The 23790-nt window shown below is 37.4% G+C and overlaps 1 protein-coding gene across 1 annotated transcript in view; it reads left to right on the forward strand.

The window, feature by feature from the left end:
* Window positions 1–23790, forward strand: part of ZNF385D (zinc finger protein 385D) — a 356739-nt gene that overhangs the window by 81854 nt on the left and 251095 nt on the right. The window lies entirely within an intron of this gene.

The following is a 23790-nucleotide window of genomic DNA, read 5'->3' on the forward strand; positions in this document are numbered from 1 at the left end:
GTACTTTAATTTCAAATTCATGATTTTTCTTCCAAATGAAGAGAAGTCTTATGATAATAGTAGTAGTAGCAGTAGCAGTAGTAGTAGTAGTAGTAGTAGTAGTAGTAGTAGTAATAGTAGAAGCAACAACAGTAGCAAAAGATATCAATGTATTCCATTTATATAGCACCTTTTCCTCCTAATATTAATAATTTTCCCCTGTCCCTCAACCAAATTAAAAATTATTGTAATGGGATATTTACTATTTTCATGCCTAGCCATGGGACATCCTCCTCCTTTATCTTCCATTTCTAGTAGTATATGTGTATATATATATATATATATAAAATTTTTCTGCTTAAAAATTGAACAAGACCATAATTCTATAAGCACTAAAACAGACTCTTCAGATTCCTTTGTTTGCTCTCTGATAGTACAGCAAATTCAACCTAGCTTTCTAGGCTAATTTCTTTGGTAGTATAGCGGGAAATGAGAGTGGGGGAGGCATAGATAATGGAAAATGGATTAGACAGGTTAGAACCTGTGCTGACAGATGATCCTTATTTACTTTTTTAATCCATTTGAGGAGTCCTCAAGATACTCTGTCCAAGCTTGAGCAAATCAGAGCCAGGGCATGTCAGCAGCAATTGAGTGAAGAGTGTCAAGGTGGGCACTGCATATTGTCTGTGCAAGAAAAGCTTATCTGGGCATTGCAGCTGTTTGCTCTGGACTCTAGCTTTATTTTATTTTATTATGTTCCTTTCTGAAAATCTATCTTTATCCATCAAGAGAAAGAAGCAAGATTATATCCTTGAGGGTCTCATCATAGAGCCAAGGCGGGGGTGGGCACTGTCTAATACTCATTTAACTTGAATCTTGTGATGTCAGAGATCTGGAATCAGAGGACCTATTTTTGAGTCCTGATTTTGATGCTCTTATTAAATATATAACTTTGAGCAAGTTACTTGTCTATGACTCTCTCTTTTCACATTGGTATGATGAGCAAGTTGGTCTAGATCAGAGACTTTAACATGGAACTCACTAAGGAGTTCATGGGTATATTTAAAGGTGTCTATAAAGTTAAAAGAGAAAAAATACAGCTTTATTATTTACATTTACCTTAAGTGTTCTGTACCTGGGCTACATTAACTTTCTTCCACTAACATATCAATAACTATTTCAATATCATTCATTTCCTATATTGTTCCAGGTAAATTATTTTATGCATATGAAAATATTACTTTGAGAGGGGGTTATGAGACTTCATTAGACTGACTGCCAAAGGGGTCTATGACATGAAAAAGGCTAAGAACTTCTAATCTAGATGACCTATACTAGCTTTAAATCTATGATTCTGTGACTTGAAGAACAACTTTGGAAAACTGTCAATGCAATTATTTCCCCATAACTTTGGGTAGCAATTCAAGAATTTTTTTTCTTTCATTTTCAACATTTAGCATTGGCTGCCTGTCCTCCTATCCCATTTACAATTTAAAAAATTATTAGCAAATATGCTTGGCAAAGGAAAATAAGTTCCTACATTGGTGACATCCAAAAATATGTCTCATTCTACATCTTGAATTTATCATTTGTGAGGAGCTGGGTAGCACTGGTCCTCTGGAATTATGGCTAATCATTTCATTGATCAGAGATCTTAAATCTCTTGGAGGCAACATGTATTTATTGAACATCAGGTACCAGACACTGTATGTACTTGATGCAAAGGGCAGAAAGATGAAAAATGAAATATTCCCTACTCACACACAGCTTGTATTGTCCTGTTAAATCTGAGAGGCAGGGGCAGCTGGGTAGCTCAGTGGATTGAGAGCCAGGCCTAGAGACAGAAGGTCCTAGGTTCAAGCCCGGGCTCAGACACTTCCCAGCTGTGTGACCCTGGGCAGGTCACTTGACCCCCATTGCCCACCCTTACCAATCTTCCACCTATAAGTCAATACACAGAAGTTAAGGGTTTAAAATTAAAAAAAAAATCTGAGAGGCATAATTTCTGCTTAAAAGAAGAGTCAACCCTTTGCCTGGTTAAGATATGAATCATGTGTATCATGTGTTCTTGCATGATGCCATCAAAATAACAGCCCTCTTGTATATGATCATCTGTAAGTGTCATTCCCTTGCCACAAGCCCGCCCTTTGAGATAAGTAGTAAAAGTATTATAAGCATCTCTATTTTAGAGATGTGGCATTTGAACCCCACAGAGGTGCTAGTAATTGTTGAAACTGTATTTGAACTCATTTTCCACCTAAAAATTCAAAGTTCTATGAATCACTTCTTCCTTGACCCCAGACTCTTCATCTATATAATGAAAGTCATTGTACTAGAACTCCAATATCATTTTCAACATTATATCTAAGATCCTTCTGATGACATGCCCTTTGTAGAAAATTAGTAAATTCTAATTTGGAGGCAGAGAGAGGGTGAGATACTTTATAGACTTGATAAGGAAGGTAAAAGCGAATGCTTCCTAATTTCCATCTGTGCTTCATTTTGAGATATGTTGCTGCCACAGGTTCACTACAGAGTAAGACTTTTGCTCCTGTTGCTGCTGCTACTACTGCAGATACCTGTAATGCGTTGCCCTCTGAGCATTCCTATGCAGCACTGACCAGACTCTTACCTGCAGAAGTAGGTAGCCCCTTCCCCTTTAGACTGTTAGGCTAAGACATCTTCTTATAAATTTCACAGGAGCTGCCCAGGCAGCCTGAGAGTTCCTAGATAGAAACCAGCATATCCCTTGGAACAGTAGTTAATGACATTTAAAAAAACAAATGGTTGGCAAATAGGAAAGAGCAGGAAATAAATTTGGAAAAGCATTGGATTTGGAGTGAGGAAGCCTGGACTTAAAGCTGGGTTTTGCTGCTTGTGACACAGAAAATACTGTTTTCCATCTCTAAAACATTCTTGTTTCATCTGCAATGTAAAGGTTTGAATGGCAATCTCCAAATTTAGGTAGAGAGGAGAGAATACTGGACTTAAGGATGGAAAGTTCTAAGTTCAAATCCTTCTTCAGATACTTAATATCTATGGAACACTGGCCAAATCAATTATATCTTTTGGCCTCAGATTCTTTACCTGTTCAATGAGAGGGTTGGACTGGATGATCTCTAAGCCTTTCCAGACCCTAATCTATAACTATTCTGGAGCCACAAAACAGAAGGCTTAATAATGGATATGAAAACAATTTGAAGAGAGTTGTAGTTAAAGGTGGGTGGATGAAGCATTCCATTGACTCATCCTTTTCCAATTTATTGCCCTTCTACCTCTTCTTCTTCTTCCTTGTAACTCCAGACCACATCTATTGTCCAAATCATGACTTCTAATTATTCAACCCCTCAATGTTCTCTGCCAGGCCATCATCTCTCTATTAGTAACACTCTCCTCCCCCCTTTCCTATCTCAACCCTTTGGTGATCCAGTTCCAGTTCAAAGTGTCCTCTTCCTCTTGAGTCCTTTTCCCCCTTACTGTATAGCCAGACTTGGCCTGAGAAGCCTCAGCCTTGGATCATTTCCATCATTAGCTGTCCTAATGGAGCTGCTGAATGAAACTGGAGAAAATCAAGAATCCATGCTGACTGGGTCCACTACAAACTTATATTACATAATTTCATTTGAGCCATCTTTGCTCAAAGCAATCATTTTATATCTTGTAGTTGTACTTTGAGAATTATAATGAACTTAATAACTAGCTCATTCACCAGGGGAAAACTTCCAAAATTTTTCATTCCTTCTCAATGCTTTTATGGTTGCTTCTTTTCCACTTTCTCAGCTGACAATATTGATTCATATTTTACTGAAAAATAAATTGAAGTTATTTTCCATGAGCTCCTTCTCCTTTCTTCCTTATCTGATATCCCTAGATGGCCTCTGTCACTATGTCCTCCTTCACCATTTTCTTATAGGAAGAATTGTGTTTTTTCCCCAATTCTCAAGGTTAATCTTTCTATCTGCATAAGTGATTCCATTACATCTCATGTTTTCCAGGAGATTTCCCCTACCATCATACATCTTGTTTTCTCACTTTTTGTCATACCTTTCTGTCTACCAGATGCTTCCCACCTGCTTGTAAACATTCCCAGGATTCCCCTAGACTTAACTTTCCCCCTCATTTGTTCTCTCTATCCACATTAAATATCATTATATATTTCTCCTCTATGATGTAGCTGTTGTGAGGAGGATTACTTAGTTATTATTTAGAAGACCTAACAGGAAGGGCTTGAGAATTCCAAATGGAATGGGAAAGTAGGAAGTGTGTCTCTCTCTCTGGGATGGGCTCCATCGTGGTTGGGGGTTGTAACTGACCCTGGAAGACCTCAGAGGAAGTGGAGTTGTACCCTGATTCCCTGGGATCTTGGAGAGTGGTGAAGGTTGAAAAGGCAGAAGACATCAATCCTGCAAGTCAATTCTAAGTAGGGAAGTGGCCTGTGATCTGGTGGACAGTTTGCAGACATCTTTCCCTACCTGGTTACTTTGGATCATTGGCTGTGCAGGAGTTGGTTCCTGGTATCCTGAAAACATCTCTGGAACAGTTGTGAGAACCCAGACTCAAGCCCTCTTCCTCAGGTCCTTAGCCAAGCTGTCAAAACCAGGCAGAAGCCAGGTTGCCTAAGGAACTTACCCTTTTTGACTCCAGTCCTGGGTAGTTAGTCATAGCTTCACCTAACCCCCTTCCCTATCCCCTCATATTATAATTAAACTGTTTCCTTGTGAGTTTTCTAGTACTTCAAAGTCCTCATTGTGTGAATGTAATACTCTGAAGTTATTCCAGGCTGGGTGGGGCAGAGTGACAGTTAGTCAGGCTTAACTGCCATTTCTATCAATGGTCATTCCCCTTATAGGTAAACCTGGTTCCCTGGCTTGTAAAGTCTTACCCATTGTCCCTTCCTGTCTTCTATCTACCCCACTGAGCCCACATTTAATATTTAAATCAACTCTCCTGGTTTTCCTCATAATATAGCTAAACTCTTTAAGAAGAGTGTCTAAAGCAGTGGTTCCCAAACTTTTTGGCCTACCGCCCCCTTTACAGAAAAAAAATATTACTTAGCCCCCTGGAAATTAATTTTTTCTTAATTTTAATAGCAATTAATAGGAAAGATAAATGTACCTGTGGCCCTCACCGCTCCCCTAGATTGCTGCAGGACCCACCAGGGGGCATTAGCACCCACTTTGGGAATCACTGGTCTAAAGTATGTGTTTCAATTTCCTTTACTCCTATTCTCTTCTTGACTCTCTGTAGTTTGGCAAAAACTATTCCTTTCAAAGTTATTAAATACCTCTTAATTGCTAAATCTAATAATTTTTTCTCAATTCTCTTCCTTATTGACCTATATGCAATATTTTGTACTATCACCTTCTTTTCCTTAATACTCTTTTCTCTCTGGATTTTTGTGACCCAACTCAATTCTCTTACCTATTTTTTCACCTTTCCAGTCTCTTTTGATGAATGTTTATCTAAGGCTTGCCTGCTTACTGTGAAAGGAAAATCCTGGTTCTCTTTGTCTACCCTTGTATACACTGGTAAAAAGGGAATCCTTTATTCTCTTTGTCTAGTTGGAGTTAACACTTTGGTTAACAATAACTTAAGTAACCCTACTTAGTACCTCACTAGATTGTGAAGACAGGATTAACTCTCCTTTTTCTGTCTTTTGATTGAATCAACACAAGCTTGAACTAGGAAGAAGAGATCACAAACCAGAGAATTCATACCCTCAGAAACTCAATCAGACAGGAAACTGAATCCTTTTGATGAGTATTCACACCTCCAGAAGGTGAGAAGCGATCCCATACACACTTCCCCAGTGGGCAGTGCTGGGCAATCTGGAAGCTGTGATTGGTCCTTGTGAAGAGGGGAAGGGACAAGAAGCCACTATAAAAGGCCCTCAATTTCTGGGGTAAGGAGTTTGGCTTCAAGAAGGAGTCAGCTTCAAAAAGAAAGTTGGCTCAAGTCCTCTTGATCTGCCTCTAGGAGAGAAATTGGGTGAGTGGATAGCTGCCTTTCCCTTCCTATCTTCTTGAGAGAGTTTAATTCTGATTGAATGTCAACAAGTCCTGGCTAAGTAGAGAACCCAAGCAATATTTAGATAGGCTAATGTCTTCCCTACCCTTTTGTATTTCTCTACTTTCACTCTTTCCACCTTTTTTGTAAATAAAAGCTATGAAAATTCATTTCAACTTTGAGCAATAATACTTTGAATTGGTGAACACCATTATTATTTATAATTTTCATATATTTTAGTCAAACCATTAATTTTTAATCCCTACATTACCATAGGACTCCCTTAAGACTTTCTCCTGGGATCTTTTCTTTACTTCCTCTGTCCCTCTTCTCTTGGTGGATTTCATCAGCTCCCATAGATTCAGTGATAATCTCTATACTTCTCATTTCTATTTCCTAGCTCTAACATCTTTGCTGACCTACAATCACAAGTCTCCAACTGCCTGAAATTTGAACATCTCATACTGGCTATCCTATAGAAATCTTGAACTCCACATGCCCCAAACAGGACTCATTATCTTCCCCCCCCCCAAAAAAAAAGCATTCCCTGTCTTCCTAACTTTACTGTTAAAATTATTAAATCTATTCCTAACTTTACTATTTTACATTCTCCCACTCTTCAAACTTGGTTCTTGTCCTCAACTCCTCATTTTATCTCACCCTCTAAATCCAATGTATAGCCAATGTTTGTTAATCTTACAATCTTACCTTTATAACATATCTTATATAGGTGTTCTTTTCTTTTCTGACACTGCCAGGTATAAACCCTCATCACTTCAAACTTACACTATTGCAATAATGTATTGCTTGACCTTGATCTTCCTCAAGTCTCTCCCTACTCTAGTCCATCCACCCACCACTTAACTGTTAAAATGATCTTCCTAAAATCTTGCTGACCAAGCCATACTCCCCTTCTTAATAAACTCCAGTGACTCCCTGCCATTTTGGGGATCATATATAAATTCCTCTCTTTTTCACTTAAATTCTTTAATAATATGCCCCTAAACCACCATGCCCACATACATTACAAGTCTTCTTATACCTTGAAATATTTCCCCTTCCTTCTCCCCTTTTCCTCTTGTACTCTTTGATCCAGTGATACCAGGCTCTTTGCTATTTCCCAAACTAGACTCTATCTTTCAACTCCAGAAATTTTTCACCAGTTGCACCCCATGCCTGGAACTTTCTTGCTCTTCATGTCTAACTCATCTCTGAGGATAATCCTAGCACTTGCCCCTCAAAGTTGTCATTAGTGTAAAAGGACATAATACTTGTAAGATATTTTACAGATCTTAAAATGGTATGGGAATGTGAGGAATGATAATAAATAAATGAATAAATAAATTTCTGGTTGCCTCTGAGTTGTGAAACATTTTCCTTTCTTATCTTAATTAAGCCTTATGAGCACACTGTAATAAATTCTACAGGTAGGTAAATGGGAAACCAGAAATTAAATAACTTACCTAGAACCACATAGCTACTAAGGCACCAGAAGAAGGATATGAACCCAGGGCCAGTTGGCTTTCCAGTATATGATGCTGCCTCTTGCTATGTCAAGTCAAAAAGCATGTATTAAATGCCTACTACATCCTGGGCACCTTTTTAACCATAACATTTCAGCACTGAAGAATTAGAAGAGAGTGTAAATGAGGAGACAGTGGAGATCCCAGCCTTCAAGGAAGCCCCAGACACTAGTACAACAACAGATTAAATGTGGAAGGAATCGTAGAGGTTTTCTAGTTCAATTCTCTCAGTTTATTGATGAAGAAACTGGAAAATTACTGGTTTCTTTACTCAGAAAGAAAGAAGCTGGAATCTGAGCTAAGGTGTTCTGGATCCAAATACAATGGATTGGCTTTTGTTTCTTTGCTTGCTTTTTTTGTTTTTTTTTTTTTTTCCCCCACTGAGGTATTCCCTATAATTTCATTAAGGACACAAGACAAATATGAAGGAAACAGCTGAATAGGAACACTGGGCAATATCTAACTAGGTCTTAAAATCCTTAAATTTGCACACTAAAAGAAGCCACTCTTGGTTGCTGTTATAGGATTTTGAGAACAGAGATTTCATTACAACTAGGAAAATTTCTTGAAGGCTTCCTTCAGAGCATAGGATGCAAGTGGAACCTTGCAGGAGGGGGAGGTAGTTTCTGAGAGAATGATATAATGAATAGAATAAAAAAATCCTAAGTTTGAATCTCCACTCAAGATACTGCCTCATTGTGTGACAATTTAAGCAATTCAAAGAATCTCTCTGGGCCTCAGCCTCCTCGACTGCAGGATAAAAGGGCTAGAAGGCCTCTGAGAACTCTTACTTCCAGACCTAAAATGCCAAGGGATTTTCTGAGTGTTAATTGCCTCATCTGTAAAATGGGAATAATATTGGTATCAATATCTCTGGGTTACTGATTTCAAATTTGGTAATATATACAAACTTTTTGTAGATCTAGAAATTTAAAGTGTTTTGTAAATGCTATATCACTTTTATTACTGTTATCATCATCATCATCATAGATAGAAAGAAAAGAAAATCCCAAATATAAATATTAAGAGAAATATGGAGCCTAAAAAACTTGTGCCATAGTGTTTAGTAATTGATGGCAAGGTCTAGTAATTTCAATAAATTAATTTCATTACTAAGTATTTATGCATTGAGTACATGATTGTATTTGTACATTTTTATTACTGTCACTTAATTAACATGATTAATTTTAAATAGTTATTAGTAAACATAATCCAGCAACAAGCAGATATATATGCATATATATAAATATAATATATAATTACATATAATTATATAATTTCAGGGTTACTTGCATAGTTTCTCAATCTATTAATACTAAAGGAAAAAAGGCATTCTGGGAATTCTTGGTAGGTAAATTGAGTAGATGACTATTATCTCCCTTAAGAAGCTGGAGGGCTTTTATGGGGAAAAATAAGAATATTTGGAGAACTCACTTGAAAAGCTTTAATAGGAAAGGGTTATGTAAGCACAGACTATCATGTAAGTGGAGCTTATGCATGAATTTATGATGCTCCAAATTCAGGTTCAGTATAATTAGCTATACCAGATTCACTTGCCATTCACTCTGAGATGCCTACATTTGGTCATTTCTGTATCTTCCTCTACCCATCTATAAAATGGGATGAGGGGTGAGAGGCAAATTGAGATAGTGGCCACAGGGCCAGCTTTAGAGTCAAGGAAACCTGAGTTTTAAGGCCTGCCTCTGACATGTTTGAGCCAGGTGACCCTGGATAAGTTACTTAACTTCTCAGTTGTACTTCACTGGTGAAATCACAGGTTTAGACTTAAAAAAAAAAAACGTATCCCCTCCTACCTAATAAAATAGTGTGAAGGAAGAGCAGGGGGGTTATTCTGATAATAAAATGATCCATGCCTCCTCATCTGAATACCTGCGAGACCATGTAAATCATCCTGCCTTGTTCATCCCTTACTGTCAGCAATCGATCAATGAAGGCCAACACAGAAAAGCTAAAGGGGTATGAAGAGCAGCTAACCATTCTTCCATTTCTATCCAAAGAGCAGCATTTAACTAAATGTTGTCCACATATCTTTTCATTGCTTCTAGTGAGACCTCAGAGGGCTACAATGGTGGACGCTGGCACTTAGCTTAGGGGAAATTTTGAGGGGAGGAGAAAAATGGCATATCATGGGCTCAAAATAAGAGGCAGGAATGTACTGTTTATAAAATAGAAAATGCAGTAAATATACTGTTATCAATTTCTGAGTGCTTTGTCCTTGCTATGAAGAATGTGGCAAAGTATTGCTTATTTCCTTCTTTGGATTTCCTACATCATATTTGGATAATAAAATTCTCCTAAGAAATTTCCCCTTAAAGATATTCCAGCCTTGCCACTTCTATCACATAACATGAATATGAAAACAAGGTGTGCTGATCCCAGCATTCAGATTTGAAATGTACAACTGGGGAGATTTAAGCATATCCTTATATTCTAGTGATCCTAATCAAGACAGAAGCTCTTAGTTATCATGATTCAATGATACTGTCAATGATGGGTGAATGGTGGGTACCAAAGGGGGCATCTTTTCTTATAATAGTAGCATTCCATCCAAACCATATGCCACAACTTGTTTAGCCCTTCTCCAATTGATGGGCATCCCCTCAATTTCCAGTTCTTCACCAACACAAAGAGAACTGCTATAGCTATTTTAGAACATAGTTTCTTTTCCTTTTTTCTTGATCACCTTGGGATATAGACCCAACTGTGGTATTGCTAGGCTTGAGAGCTTTATAACTCTGGGAATAATAATTCTAGATTGCTCTCCAAAATGGTTGGATCAGTTCAGAGTTCCATCAACAGTGTATTAATGTCCCCATTTTTCCACATCCCCTCCAACATCTATCATTTTCTGCTTTCATCATTTTAGATAGGTATGAGATATCTCAGAATTGTTAATATTTGCATTTCTCTAATCAGTAATTATTCAGAGCATTTTTGTATGATTATATATGGCTTTGACTTCTTCCAAAAACCATTCATACCTTTTGACCATTTATCAATTAAGGGAATACTCAATACTTTATGAAGTGATTTGTTGCCATCCTTTACATAACATCCACTTATGCTCTTAAGGTTTTTTTTTCTTCTTTTTTCTCATGCTTATTGGGAACCCTGCTAGGAAAGGTGATGAGGTATTCCATCAATTTTTTTGGTTTGCTTTTGAAAAATAAACTCTACAATTCATTTCTTTTCCTCTATGATGATAGATTAAGTCTTTGTTCCATGTCATAGCAGATCAATTAAATGATGATAAATTAAGACTTTATATATAAGGAAACTGAGGCTCAGAGAAGCCCCAGCTTTGAGTCTATAGGGAATTTAGGGCAGATTATATCCAATACCTCAATTTCATAGATAAGGAAATTGAGGTTTATGTTGAGTGACATACCCAAGGGCACAGATAATAAGTTTCTCTACTTTTGTACCCAAAACTGGAGTGACTGAATAGAATCATTACTTTTATTATTAAATTTTGACTGGCATAGTAGAATGAATAGTGGACTAGAAATAGACAAATCCAGATGGAAGTTCTAGTTTTGACACTCATTTTCTGTATGGGTTTGAGTGAGTCATTTGATATGAAATAATGCTGTCATTCATTACTTGCCTAATGGGAGTCATTGAATAAAAACGATGAGTAACTGAGGCTCAAAGATATAAAATTATTTCTCTGATCAATCAACTTTTATACATATTGTCTCATGTCATCCTCACAACAACCCTGGAAAGTATGTAGAGACAGACAGAGGTTAAGTGACTTGCTCAGGATCACATAGCAAGTACTTGAAGCTAGAATTTGAACTCGGGTCTTTTTGAGTGGGAGAACCTGGATTCTGATCTATGATATCTACAGCTAAATGTAAAAGGATTTACTGTTATTATTGGATCTTGGTGAATTTATTTTTTAAAGTAACTTACACTTTTCAATTCAATTAAACAGGCATTTTCAAGGAACTCTCGTGACTCCTTGCTAAGCACCAGAAAAATGGAGACAAAAAACAAATATTTCTGCCCTTGAGAAGATTGTGTTACCCTTAGAGGGAAAGGCCATTAATTCAGATTAATAAATTCAAACAGTAGGAAGACAAGAACATTTACAACCAGAGAAAAGAATCAGGAAAACATTCATGGGAAGGGAGAGGAGAGGAATAGCCTCAGCTGAGTCTTGAAGTGAGCTAAGGATTCTAGAAGGTAGAAACAAAAAAGCAGTTTATTCTAAGCATTTGGCACAGCCTGCTCAAAGGCTTGGGGGGTGAGAGGGGCCAACAAGTTGGAGAAATATCAATTTATCCAGTTTAACCAAAACTTGGAGTATACAAAGTCAGTAACATAAAATAAGTCTTGGGAGGTAGATTGGCAACAGTTTTGAAGGATTTTAAATGCCAGGGAGAGGAGTTGGTATCTTATTCTGGGGAGCCACCGATGATGCTTGAACAGAATTGTAAAATGGTCAGATCTGTGTTCTTGGGAAGATCTTTTTTGCCAATCATATGGAAGATAGAGTGGAGAGAGAAGAAGGATGAAAACAAGTATTAATGAAGCCCCTGATGCCAGGCACTGTGCTAAGCCCTTTTTCGCACTATTATTTAAGCATTTCAACACTCCTTGAAGGTAAACAGAGGCAGGCAGATGTTAAATGACTTACCTGGGGTTATGCAACTATCTGAATTAAAACTCAAGTCTTCCTTACTCCAGGCCCAGCCCTCTAATCCCTGCTCCCCATCATTGCCACATAGACTAGAATCACTGCCATAAAATTCATAACTCCTTTTTGTGGTATCTGTTTATTCAAGAGCTCTAAGGCCAGTGGGATTATGGTTTGGTGTACCAGTGGAGGAAGTATCTCAGTGGGAGTTCAGGCTTGCCAGAACCACAAGGGGTGATTCATTTAAATGGAAAGCAGCGCTCCCCTAGGTCAGTGAGTTACAATATGTGTATTGGTTCATTACCACTCATTTTCATGGCTTTGCCTTGGAAAGAGTGCCCAGTTTTTTGTGAAACACTGAATGCATTAAGCAGACTTGGAAACCACAATATGAGGTGTGGGAAGAAAGATGGGAGCCCATTCCTACTGCTGGCAGCCAAACTAGTGGGAAACTCCATTTTTGCAGCTGAGAAAGACAAACTCTTCTAAGTTACCTGAAAATTTGACTTAAACAATTCTTCCTATGCAGGCATTCTGCCTATTCCATTTAACTCCAAGTGTTGCTAATACTATTTTGCCATTGATTTCATGATTCTTTGTGAATGAGTCTATTTTAAATTGGGTTTATTTATTAAAGAAAAATGCAAAGAAAGGGGACATTTGAAACAGTAAACTAGAGTCCAGCTAGTCAAAAACCACATCAGCTTTGCTATCATGATAACTGAGGCATCAGAAAAATTGCCTCTTTTTTTTTTTTTTTGAAATGCCTGTTTTTTTGTTTGAGGAACAGGGAGCATAATAAACAACCTGAGGCATAATTCTAATGAGTTTCTCATGCTTTATCATGTAATCTTCCTTTTTCCTTCCTTCCCCCTTTTTCCTTCCTTCCTTCCTTCCTTCCTTTATTCTTTCCTTCCTTCCCCTTTTTTCTTCCTTCCTTCTTTCCCTCTTTTTCTTCCTTCTTTCCTTCCCTCTTTTTCCTTCTGTCTTCCCTTCCTTCCCTCTTTTTTCTTCCTTCCTTCCTTCCTTCATTTGTCTTCCTTCCTTCCTCCCTCCCTTCCTTCATTTTTCTTCCTTCCTTCCTTCTTACCTTCCTTCCTTCCCCCTCTTGCCCTCACTCCTTCACCTTGGCATATGAGGTAGTTTGTTTTTCTTCCCCAGCCAAGCATATCTATAGACAACTTTAGATTTTCTTATCTAAATCTCATTACTCTTAATGTAGTCCTTTAGAAACAGAGATGTAACCAAGGTTATCCAAAGAGAGCTTTGCTCCAGGCCACTGAAATTTAATAGGCATGCAATGTTTAATGAATATATTAAAGGACTGTGAAAGATATAAATAACTTGCTCTTTGGTAGGCTGTAGAAATAACTGAACTTAGCAACTTGTTAGTCAAAATAAGTTTTTAAAACATAAAGCTACTGAATGGCAGACTTCCTTCCCTTCCCTTCCCTAGCCACCCCCACAGCTTCCTCTTTGGCTCTGTCCCAATCTTCTTGTTCATTGGAGTAGCCTCATGATATCATTCTGTCTCTGTCTCTTCATACACAGGGCAGAATTCTGGGCTTTCCTCTCCATAAAGCCTTGTCTTTTTCTGTATTACCACATGCTTAACTAAATTCATTTCTCTTGCCCTGTTCTATTAATACTGTATTATTTTCATATCACAAATGATAGCTATGATTTGATCCTGCAACTTGCCCCAGCCCCAAAATTGCCAATAACAGCTTTGTTTACAAATGACCCCTCAAAACTGACATCCTTCATAATTGATGGATACCATTCCAAGGTGTAGCCCTTCTTTAACCTAATGGATTATCTCCCAAACCTCACTTCAGAAAGGAAGATAAGATCGAACCATAGTAGAGAGGACCTGAATTCTAGCAGGTTGAACATCATGCATGCCATTAAAGGTCTCTCCATGCCCAGGTACCAATTAATGGGGTGTTGCTTTCTCAATTAATGTCCTTGTCCTGGGGGAAAAAATCCAGAGGCTCATGTGTCTTCCTTATTTACATTTCAGTTACAAAATATAAACAGAGCTGTAAAAAAAAAAGTTTGGACTGGATGACCTCAAAGCCCTTTTGAACTTCCAATCTGAGACCCTTGTTCCTGTGTGAATTAGATTCAGGCTCTATGTGTTAATTAGCATATTTTTGTATAAAAACACTGACTAAGCTATTGTTTACAATCCTCAATGTTAATTCAAAAAGCATCTATTAGGCTGGGAATTTGCATAGTTGCCATTGAGGGATACCTGGGTGAGCATGAATGTTTATGCCCTAACTTGACAGTTGAGTAAAGATGATTAGAAAGCTCACTCTAATGTGGATTAGAATTTAAATGCCTATGAGGAGTAGAAAGGGACATAAAATCTCATGAAGGAGTTCCATAATTTAGAGCTTTAAAGATCAGAAAATGCTGACATTAGAAGACAGCTTCAAAGAGAGTAGAAAAGGCTGAGCCAGGGAGGGATGGGAAGAACAAAAGGGACATTCTCTATGTAGGGAAGAACAATAGCAAAGCTGGTACAGCTCAGGTCTGTAGTTACAGAGTCAGTATTACATTTTTTTAGTACATAAGTAGGAAAATAAACTGATTCCCATCATGAAGGCAGAGGAATTTTGAAATAAAACAATAAATATTATTGACAAAATAAATTAAGCATATCATTCTTATCAAATGTACATATATTTGTAACATCCTCTTATGTGGTAGTAGGGGTCTTGGATGGATTCAACTGAGGAAAGAAACTTGAATTTCTATAAGAAATGATTTAATTTAAAAACAGATTGCAATAGAACAGAATAATCTTTATCTTTTGATTTAGATACATTCTCAGATTTTATACATTGTCATCATACAATACATATTTTCATGTCCATTATGTTGTGAAAGAAGATACTAACACTAGAAAATAGAAAATGCTTACACTAGAAAAAATTATAGAGGAAATAAAGTGAAGAATGATATATTTCTATCTGCAAGTCACTTAACCCCAATTACTTCACACTTACCACTCTTCTGCCTTGAAACCAATACTTAGTACTGATTTCGAGATGGAAGTAAGGGTATAAAAAAAAGATATTTTCCATTAACTTAAAAAAATTTTATTCAATTACAAAAAAGCAATAATTTTATCTAGTTGTGTAAAATTTTGCAAAACATTAAATGTGAAAGAATAATAGCAATTAAGTTGTTCCAGAGCCATTTCTTGTCTTTTTTTTTTTTTTAACCTTTACCTTTTGTTTTAGAGTCAATACTGTGTATTGGTTCCAGGACAAAAGAGTGGTAAGGACTGGGCAATGGGGGTTAAGTGACTTGCCCAGGGTCACAGCTAGGAAGTATCTGAGGGCTGATTTGAACCCAGGATCTCTCATCTCTGGGCCTGGCTCTCAGTCCACTGAGCCACCCAGCTGCCCTCTATTTACTGATTTTTTAAAGAGAACTTGTCTCCATTTGCAAAAACAGAATTACAAAATTCATCTTAAGTAGTCCCTTGATAAAGAAGTTCTTGGTGAAATTTCTCTAGTTTCTATTTTAACTTATATGCTTATATATGCAAAAAGTCACTGATTTCATCCATCAGGTAATCTATAAACATAAAAAGTAGGTGACTAGTTCAGGGTCATGCAGCTAATAAGTATCCGAGGCAGGTCTTGTATTCTCTTATGCCAAGGTCGGGATGCTCTCCACTAGTCAATGCTATATCTCTATAACCTGTATATAAGTATATTTTTAAAGATTTTCCCAAGTAATAAGTAAAAAAGTTTGCAAAATTAGGATTTCATCCTAGGTCTTCTTATTTTGAATACATGTTTGTATCATCTAGCAAACATTTTAGCCTCACAGAATCTCAATTGGAAGAAGACCTCATCTAAATCCCTTCATATCTGAATAAGAACCCCCATTACAACTTCCCCAGTAAGCTTAAACCTTTGCTTGAAGCCTGCCACTGAAAGGGAAGTCATTATCTCTTAGGCACACAATTCCCCTTAAGCATAGCTCGAATAGTTAGGAAGTTTTTGAGACATTCTGCTTCATTTCAACTTCTACCCATTGCTCTTTATTGGAAGTAAAGTCTGGTTCTTGGAAAAGAAAAATCTACTCAGTGCTAATCTTCTACCTTGTGGCATCTAGCATAAAAAACCCGGACCTTGTACCATGGGGCAGCCTTTGAAATCCATCCCATCTGAGAACATCGTGGTTCTTAGGTTATCAGAGAAGTCAAGTGAGTCTTTGTGGACCCAAGCAGTATTTTATAAACTTCAGGCCCCCATTCCTTTTCTTTAAGTGCATATTGGTTGTTGTGTTTGTTAAAAGATCAATTACCTTCTACCCTCAATCTTAGAGGAAAGCCTATAAAACATGGTGGTCCTTGTTCAAACAGAAGAAAGAGAATTTGTCCTTTTAAAAAAATCAAATTAAGCCTCCAGCCATTAAAGCCCCATGCTCACTGTTCCTTGAGCATGACATGATGACTTCCTTTTAGTTTAGGAGCTGAACATGCTCTTCTGAAAAACTTTTAATAAGCACAGAGTCGAGGGGAAAAAATCGCCCAACGCACTGGGTTATTGCCATTGATCTTGGACTTTGTGGTAAAGGTCCTGAGTGCAGGGAGGATAATGCACCAGACCTGTAATGGCACACAGAGGCAGAATTGGATGGGCTTTATAGCTCTCAGAATTCTCTTTTAAAGGACCATATATCATCAAGATTATCCTAAATTGCCTGCCGTTTACCAAGCCTAGGGAACTGTTTAGAGTTGGGCTTTTTTTCCCCCTTTCTTCCACTAGCAAAGAAAAACAGGTGTCTGGGCTTTGTCTTTGGCAATCCCTCCATTTACTGTTTGCTTAGAATACTTTTAAAGTATAAACATGTTAAATTTGTTCTGAAAGGAAACAGGCAAGTCTGGAAATGAGCCCCCCTCTCAGCACTACCCCCCCAAAAAAACAACACCGACTAAGAGTTAGAAACAAAATCAAAAATAAAAATCAAGAGTCTAAGCAGATAAGACAGGTGCCACTTTGAGTAGAGGACTGGACTTTGGCTCTGGAAGACCTAGGTTCAAAGCTTGCCTTTGGCTTTTATTTCACCTTGTGATGCTGAACATACCACCTCTCTGTCTAGTGGCATTGTTTGGGGTTGGGAAGCAAAATAAAGCTTTGGTTGTTCACCTATTAGAAATCCAAGGTGTTTTGTGCTGGCAGAGAACTGGAAACTAAAGGGATATCCATCTGTTGGGGAATGGTTGAACAAGTTGTGGTATGTGATTATAATGGAATATTATTGTACAATAAGAAATGATGAACAAGAAGATTACAAAAAAATGGAAAAACTTATATGAAGTGATGCAAAGTGAAGTGGGCAGAACCGGCAGAATATTGTACATATTAACAACAATAATGTATATTGGGAATGAGCAATTGGGAATGAATTGCCTACTTTCAACAAGCCAAGAATCCCGGACAGCTCCAAGGGACTTCGGAGGAAAAAGGCTATTCACTACCATAAAAGGAATGATGGAGTTCAAATGCAGATGGAAATCACCATTCTGTTCTTTTTCTAGTGTTGGCAATATGTGCCTTCTTTCACAATATAATGGCCATGAAAATATGTACTGTATGATAATATGTGTAAAACACATATCATATTACTTGGTGTCTTGGGAGGGGGCAAGAAGTGGGAGGGAGAGAACATGGATCGCAATGTGTCAGTTAATGATTATTGAAAATTATGTTGACCTAATCTGGAGAAAATAAAAATTAACTTAAAAAAGTATAAGGTGGCTGTCGGGGTGAAACAAAGAGTAAAGGAGGAGGATGATTAGAGTAGTTTAGATGGAGCTGATGATGAGATTATACTGTGTTTCTTCCTGCAATTCAAGTGAACAAATATTTATTAAGCAATGGTTTTATCCAAGGCACTGTGGGAGGCAATGAGGACACAAATATAAAAACAAAAACCATCCTTATCCTGAAGGACCTGATGTTATACCAAAGGATAGAACTTGAAAATGAATTAATCAATATCATGGAACTGTAGAAAGTACACTGGATTTGGAATTCATGTCCCAGAGTCAAATGCTTGTTCTTGACTTATGTATCTGACCTTAGACAAACCACAGGAACTTTTTTTGCTGCCTCAGTTTCCTCAGTTATGAAACAAGAGAGTTGAAGTAGATGACCTTTTGAAACCTCCTAAGATCCTCTGAGCCCCATGATAATTTAAGGAGGCTATTTGACACCTATGCTGAGCCTTGAAGGAATGTAGATTTCAAAATGTGTGCAGTTAGTTAAATAAAGTGAGAGTAATCCTCTGGGTTTCTTCCAATCCTCCCCTTGCCTTTTTTCACTCAGGTGCTGCAACCTGTTTTTTTTTGTACTAGTTATGGTTTCCTTTCACCATCACCTGGTATTGCATTAATTTTCCTTGCCATTAAAAACATGCCGTTTTAATTTATTTGCACACCTGTCCAACAATTGAAGTGACTTTAGATTAACCAATGGCCTTTCCATTAGTGAATCCAGATATCATTTGCACTCTAACTCAATTGACCAAATTAAAAAAAATTATTTTAAAGTAATGCTAATAATATTTAAGAACGAGCTTGTAACTAAGATAATTCAACTCACCGACCAGTTATTTTATCTATATGAAGTCAATAAACCGGGATAGATTTATTTAAGGGTCTATTCTCTCTAGTGCTATGAAAGGACCTTTTGAAGGATGCAGAGAAAACAGAAGGATTATGATCTAGTTGGAAAAATCAGACTATTGAACAATTGGAAAATAAAGCAAGAGATTCTACAATTAAGTACTCAATTATTTACTGACATTCTGACATATCCCCATTCCCCACCTCCCTGCTCCTCTTAGAGGAGTCCGGGCATTCCTAGTAGATGCTCGTGGCATTCTAAAGTTAATCTTTTATTCAGATCAATATTTAATCAATTGTATGTCTGTTTGAAAAGAAATAAACTCAGAGAATAGCATTACCAATAAGTGAGTGCTATTAATGTTTGGCAAACTTGTAATATTGGGCCCTGATCTAGTACCTTATTTGAATATATCAGTATATTTAAGATGGAAAAATTGCAGTGTGGACTATTTTATTGCTTCTTTTAAAAATGCTTTTAAGATTTACTACTTCCATTCTCTTTTTATTAGTTACCAATGAAGGATATTTCTCAGTTTTTCTCCAGAACTCATCCAGTTGTCTCACATTTCTTTCTTATTAATACTGATGATAATAACAGCTAAGAGTTATTTAGTGCCTAGACGGGTACCAGGAACTCCGCTAAATACTTTACAATTATCTCATTCCATCCAAGTGGACTGGACTGCTCCCTCCCTATGGATAGTGTTTGGCCCCCTTCTAGAAGCATGGACCACCATTCCCCCTTTGCCCCTTTTCCTGGAGGGATGCTGGCCTTCACCCTTGGATCTCTGTGCCCTGTCAGCAGGGGAGTGGGTACATGAATGAGCCTTGGGGACCTTTGGCGTGTTTTCACATTTACAGATGAGTAATCCAAGGCAAAGGGAATTCAAGTGATTTTCCCAGAGTCACCCAGCTAGGAAGTCTCTGGGGCCATATTTGAACTCAGGACTTCCTGACTCCAGGTCACTCACCTCCTTGCCTATTGTCAAGAAATGATCTTTCCCCTCAAAAGGTATACATTGCATTGTTCTGAATCTCTCTTGTGGAATTGTGTGTATTGGTTCATAGAATACTTAGCTACCTGCAACCTGATTTAACTCATCTGTGGAGAAGGTTTACTGGTTGTAGCCACAGGTGAGAGTTGAGTGATAGGGAGACAACAAAGGAAGATAAGCAGCCCTGAAAAGGCTTCAGTGAGCCCTCACACCAGTTTCTTCCAAATGCCATGATTATGGAACTCTTAGAGCTTGGAAAGCCACCTAAGATGCCAAGGTCAGCCACTCCATCCTGGGTCATCACAGGTCATCCTGATCTTTGTCTTGCCATTGGAATTTGATGATTTTGGAAGAGTGACTAAGACTAAGGCTGACAACTTTGTGGAACTCTGCCTCACTGAAATCCAATTCACTCACAAGTCAAGACCACCTCTTGCCATCCTTGGTCTTCTTTGAAAGGAAGAACTAAGCATATACTTAGCCAAGTAGGTACTATATACCCCGTGGTGTGCTTCAGTCAACTATACCAGCTCTCAAGGATCGATTGTTAAATTTTCAGTGTGATCATTACATTTGTAGAAATTAGCAAAGGCTACAAATTGGGGACTGATTAATTGTTCCATTGATGGTCTACATTTATGAAGTATTAATGATGCAAATTAAACTTAAAAGTGCGTGTATACATTTCCCCCACCCATCCATTAAACATAGACTTGCACAATCCTGTGTTGGTCTATAACCATTATTTGAATTCAATAGAAATGTTGTAAGTAGAAGGCTGAGGCAATGAATGTAGTCATCACTAGTCTGGAGGCTAATAATAAAATGATAACTAGCTTTTATATATTATTTTAAGGTCTTCAAAAGCATTTTACATCCTCTACCTAGGATGGAAGCTCCTTGAGGTCAGGAGACCCTGAATGATCAAAGTTTTTCCATTCACCCCCATAGCTAAGAAAGTGATTTATACTCGGTAATATTACATATATATATGTATTAGTAATATGTTAATTGAATTAACCAGTCCTCAAATCATGATTTTTCCCCTTTTGACCAAAATTAAAGCCTTTATAACAAAATATTTAGGTTTGTTTTCTTTAGAAGAGAAGGAGGAATCATTGCCAATGTGATAGATCCAAAAATATAATCGGATGAAATGTCAAGATGAAGGCAATCAAGAGTTTCTGGGGGCCTCAAATCCATAGTTCTTCCCTCATCTTGTTGAAATTAAAAAATATTAAGTTAGTGTCCTTTTCCTGCCCCTCCCTACTCCTCACCCTCTGGCCATGGGCAAATGCTTTTTCCTCTGAATGTGGCTTTTTTCATTGAAGACAAATTTATTTCCTGAAAGTCTGCTATATTTTGCCTTGACCTTTTCTTACTAAAAGTTTTTTTAAAAATCTAGATTTTTTTGGCATTTCCTTATATTCTCCGCTTTAGTTTCATCCAACATATATTTACTAAATATGCACTATATCATAGGCATGATGTTGTATGGGAGGGATAGAAAGAAAAACAGAGAAACAAAATGGTCTCAACCTTCATTGAGCTTTTGTTCTAGAGTAATGGTACTAACAGTGGAGGAATACATTTGGATGTGCTTAACTTACTTACATTACTAAATACAAAACAGATACAGATATTTTCTTTTATCATTGATTTCATCCCAACCTATAACTTCATCAGTTTCAACCTGTGATAAAACTCACATGGTAGGCTCCATATAAATGCTTGTTAATGGTGTTAGGATCCAGTTACTATACCAATAATAGTGAAATAGCACTTTCCCTAAAGAAGCATCTATTAGGAGAGATACATAGAGAGCAATCAAGCAATTATTTATCAGCTTCTTTTTTTTCCTGACACGTGCTAGGTGCTAGGGATACCAGTATGTGTACGCATCCAAACCCATCCCTCCAACCACACACACAAGTACATAATAAATATAAAATAATTTTAGAGTGATTTGACAGCTTCTGACACAGTGGATAGAGTGCCAGTCCTAGAGTCAGGAAAGCATGAAAAAAACAGCCTTTCTCTGTGTGACCATGGGCAAATCATGTAACCCCATTTGCTTCAGTTTCCTCATCTTTCAAATGGGATGGAGAAGGAATGGCAAACCACTATAGTGGTTTGCCAAGAAAACTCTAAATGGTGTCATGAAGCATTAGGCAGAATTGAGATGACTAAACAACAAGAATTTGGGATGAGGAGAAGACTTAAGCAGCTAGGGGAATCAGGGACTACTTTATGTAGATTGAGTTTTAAAGGGAACAAGGGATTTTAAAGCAACATTGCTTATTTTAATGAAAGGGGCTCAAATACTTTATCAGATATGCATATATGCATAGATTTATAGATGTACAAATACATATGTAAGAAATATAAGATTAGCAATAAAATCAAGCTGTCTCTCAAATGTAATTTCTTTCCACCTATCACCTGTGCCAGAGGCAATTGTGCAATAAGTTAGAAAGGACCCATTCTGGGAGTCCCAGCACTGAAGGCAGCCTTTGGCTTTTCTGGGGACTTGGGTTCCCTTAGGCTCTTTTCTTTGCATGCAAAACATCCTCATAAGTGGAATTAAATGAAGTACTCTTCAGATTTGTCAAGTCCTAATGGGAAAAATTGCTTAAAAATAAATTTTAATAAAGCATTTTAAGTAATGTTTTAATCAGCTGAAGTTTACACCATTCGTCTTAATAGCATTCACATGAAAAAGATCAATGATGATTTTACTCTGCACAGGCTATAAAACCGTTAATGGATGACATATAATAATATAGCACATAAAATGTACAGTTAAGTGTAGGCAGTTGTTATTAACCTGTTTTTTTTAAAAGCTACATTTAAAATGAAAAGTGATTGCCTTAAGAAACAATTCGATTAGACTAGCCTGAGAAATAAGAGGGAGAAATACATTTTATCACCACTAATATATCCATGGGTAAAATAAACAGATAATGAAAATAAAACAGAACGACTATTTTTGGAATTCTACCGTGTGATCATCGTGCAGGATAAAAATAGCTCCATTTGTCAAACTTGTCTGGGACCTCTAGTTCTTCAGCAAGGAGAGGGAGAGGGTTTTTAATCCTTTATTACAAACAGAAGGTTTATGAAATTTGTTCCTCCCAGAGTAGTGTTGAGCCAGTCACTTAGGCTCATAAATTGACTCACAGTCAGACTGTAAGGGGTGTTGGGTATTGAGTCAGTGGTTATTATGTAAAGCCAGAGACTCGAGGAGATTAACACTTGTAGGAGGATGGAGTTTTTCTCAACAATCAGATCAGATGCCCTATTTGGAGTCCAAGACTTAATTTGTAATCTCTCCTCTACTACTTTAGACCTAGGTTAAGTCTCAGTTTCCTCATCTATCAAATGAGTAATTAGATTAGATAATCTTTAAAGCTCTTTCCAACTTTAAAAACTCTGAATTTCTGATATGTTTGGATAGGAACATTCCGAATTTAAGGGCACAAAGCTTGCTTATAAATCTGATATTTGAAACTCTGAATTCTCACCTGCTGTTTGCCTTGGCAATCATGCCTGCTTTCCTGTTCCTCCCTTTCCCTCCCCACCCCTTTTTTTGTTCTGAAATCAGCTTATGTTACCAAGGTGCTAATTACCCCCCCCAAAAAAAAAAAACTAAAACCCAGAATCATTGTTAGCATGGTCTGAAGGGCAGATTACAGATTTATTTTAGAACAGGCTCACATTATTCCACAACTAAATCTCTGAAGGCAAAAGAACAAGGGCCCAACCATCTATTTTTCATGGGGATAGCTACTGTCTAGCTCCCTCTGACAACACTGACTGCTTGGTTTAGGGCTTTTGGGGTAGAAAAGTACTTCAGTGTACCTGGGAATTTCCTTCCTTCCTTCCTTCCTTCCTTCCTTCCTTCCTTCCTTCCTTCCTTCCTTTTCTTTCTTTCTTTCTTTCTTTCTTTCTTTCTTTCTT

This window comes from Gracilinanus agilis, chromosome 5 (genome assembly GCF_016433145.1).
Source record: "Gracilinanus agilis isolate LMUSP501 chromosome 5, AgileGrace, whole genome shotgun sequence".
NCBI classification, from domain to species: domain Eukaryota; kingdom Metazoa; phylum Chordata; class Mammalia; order Didelphimorphia; family Didelphidae; genus Gracilinanus; species Gracilinanus agilis.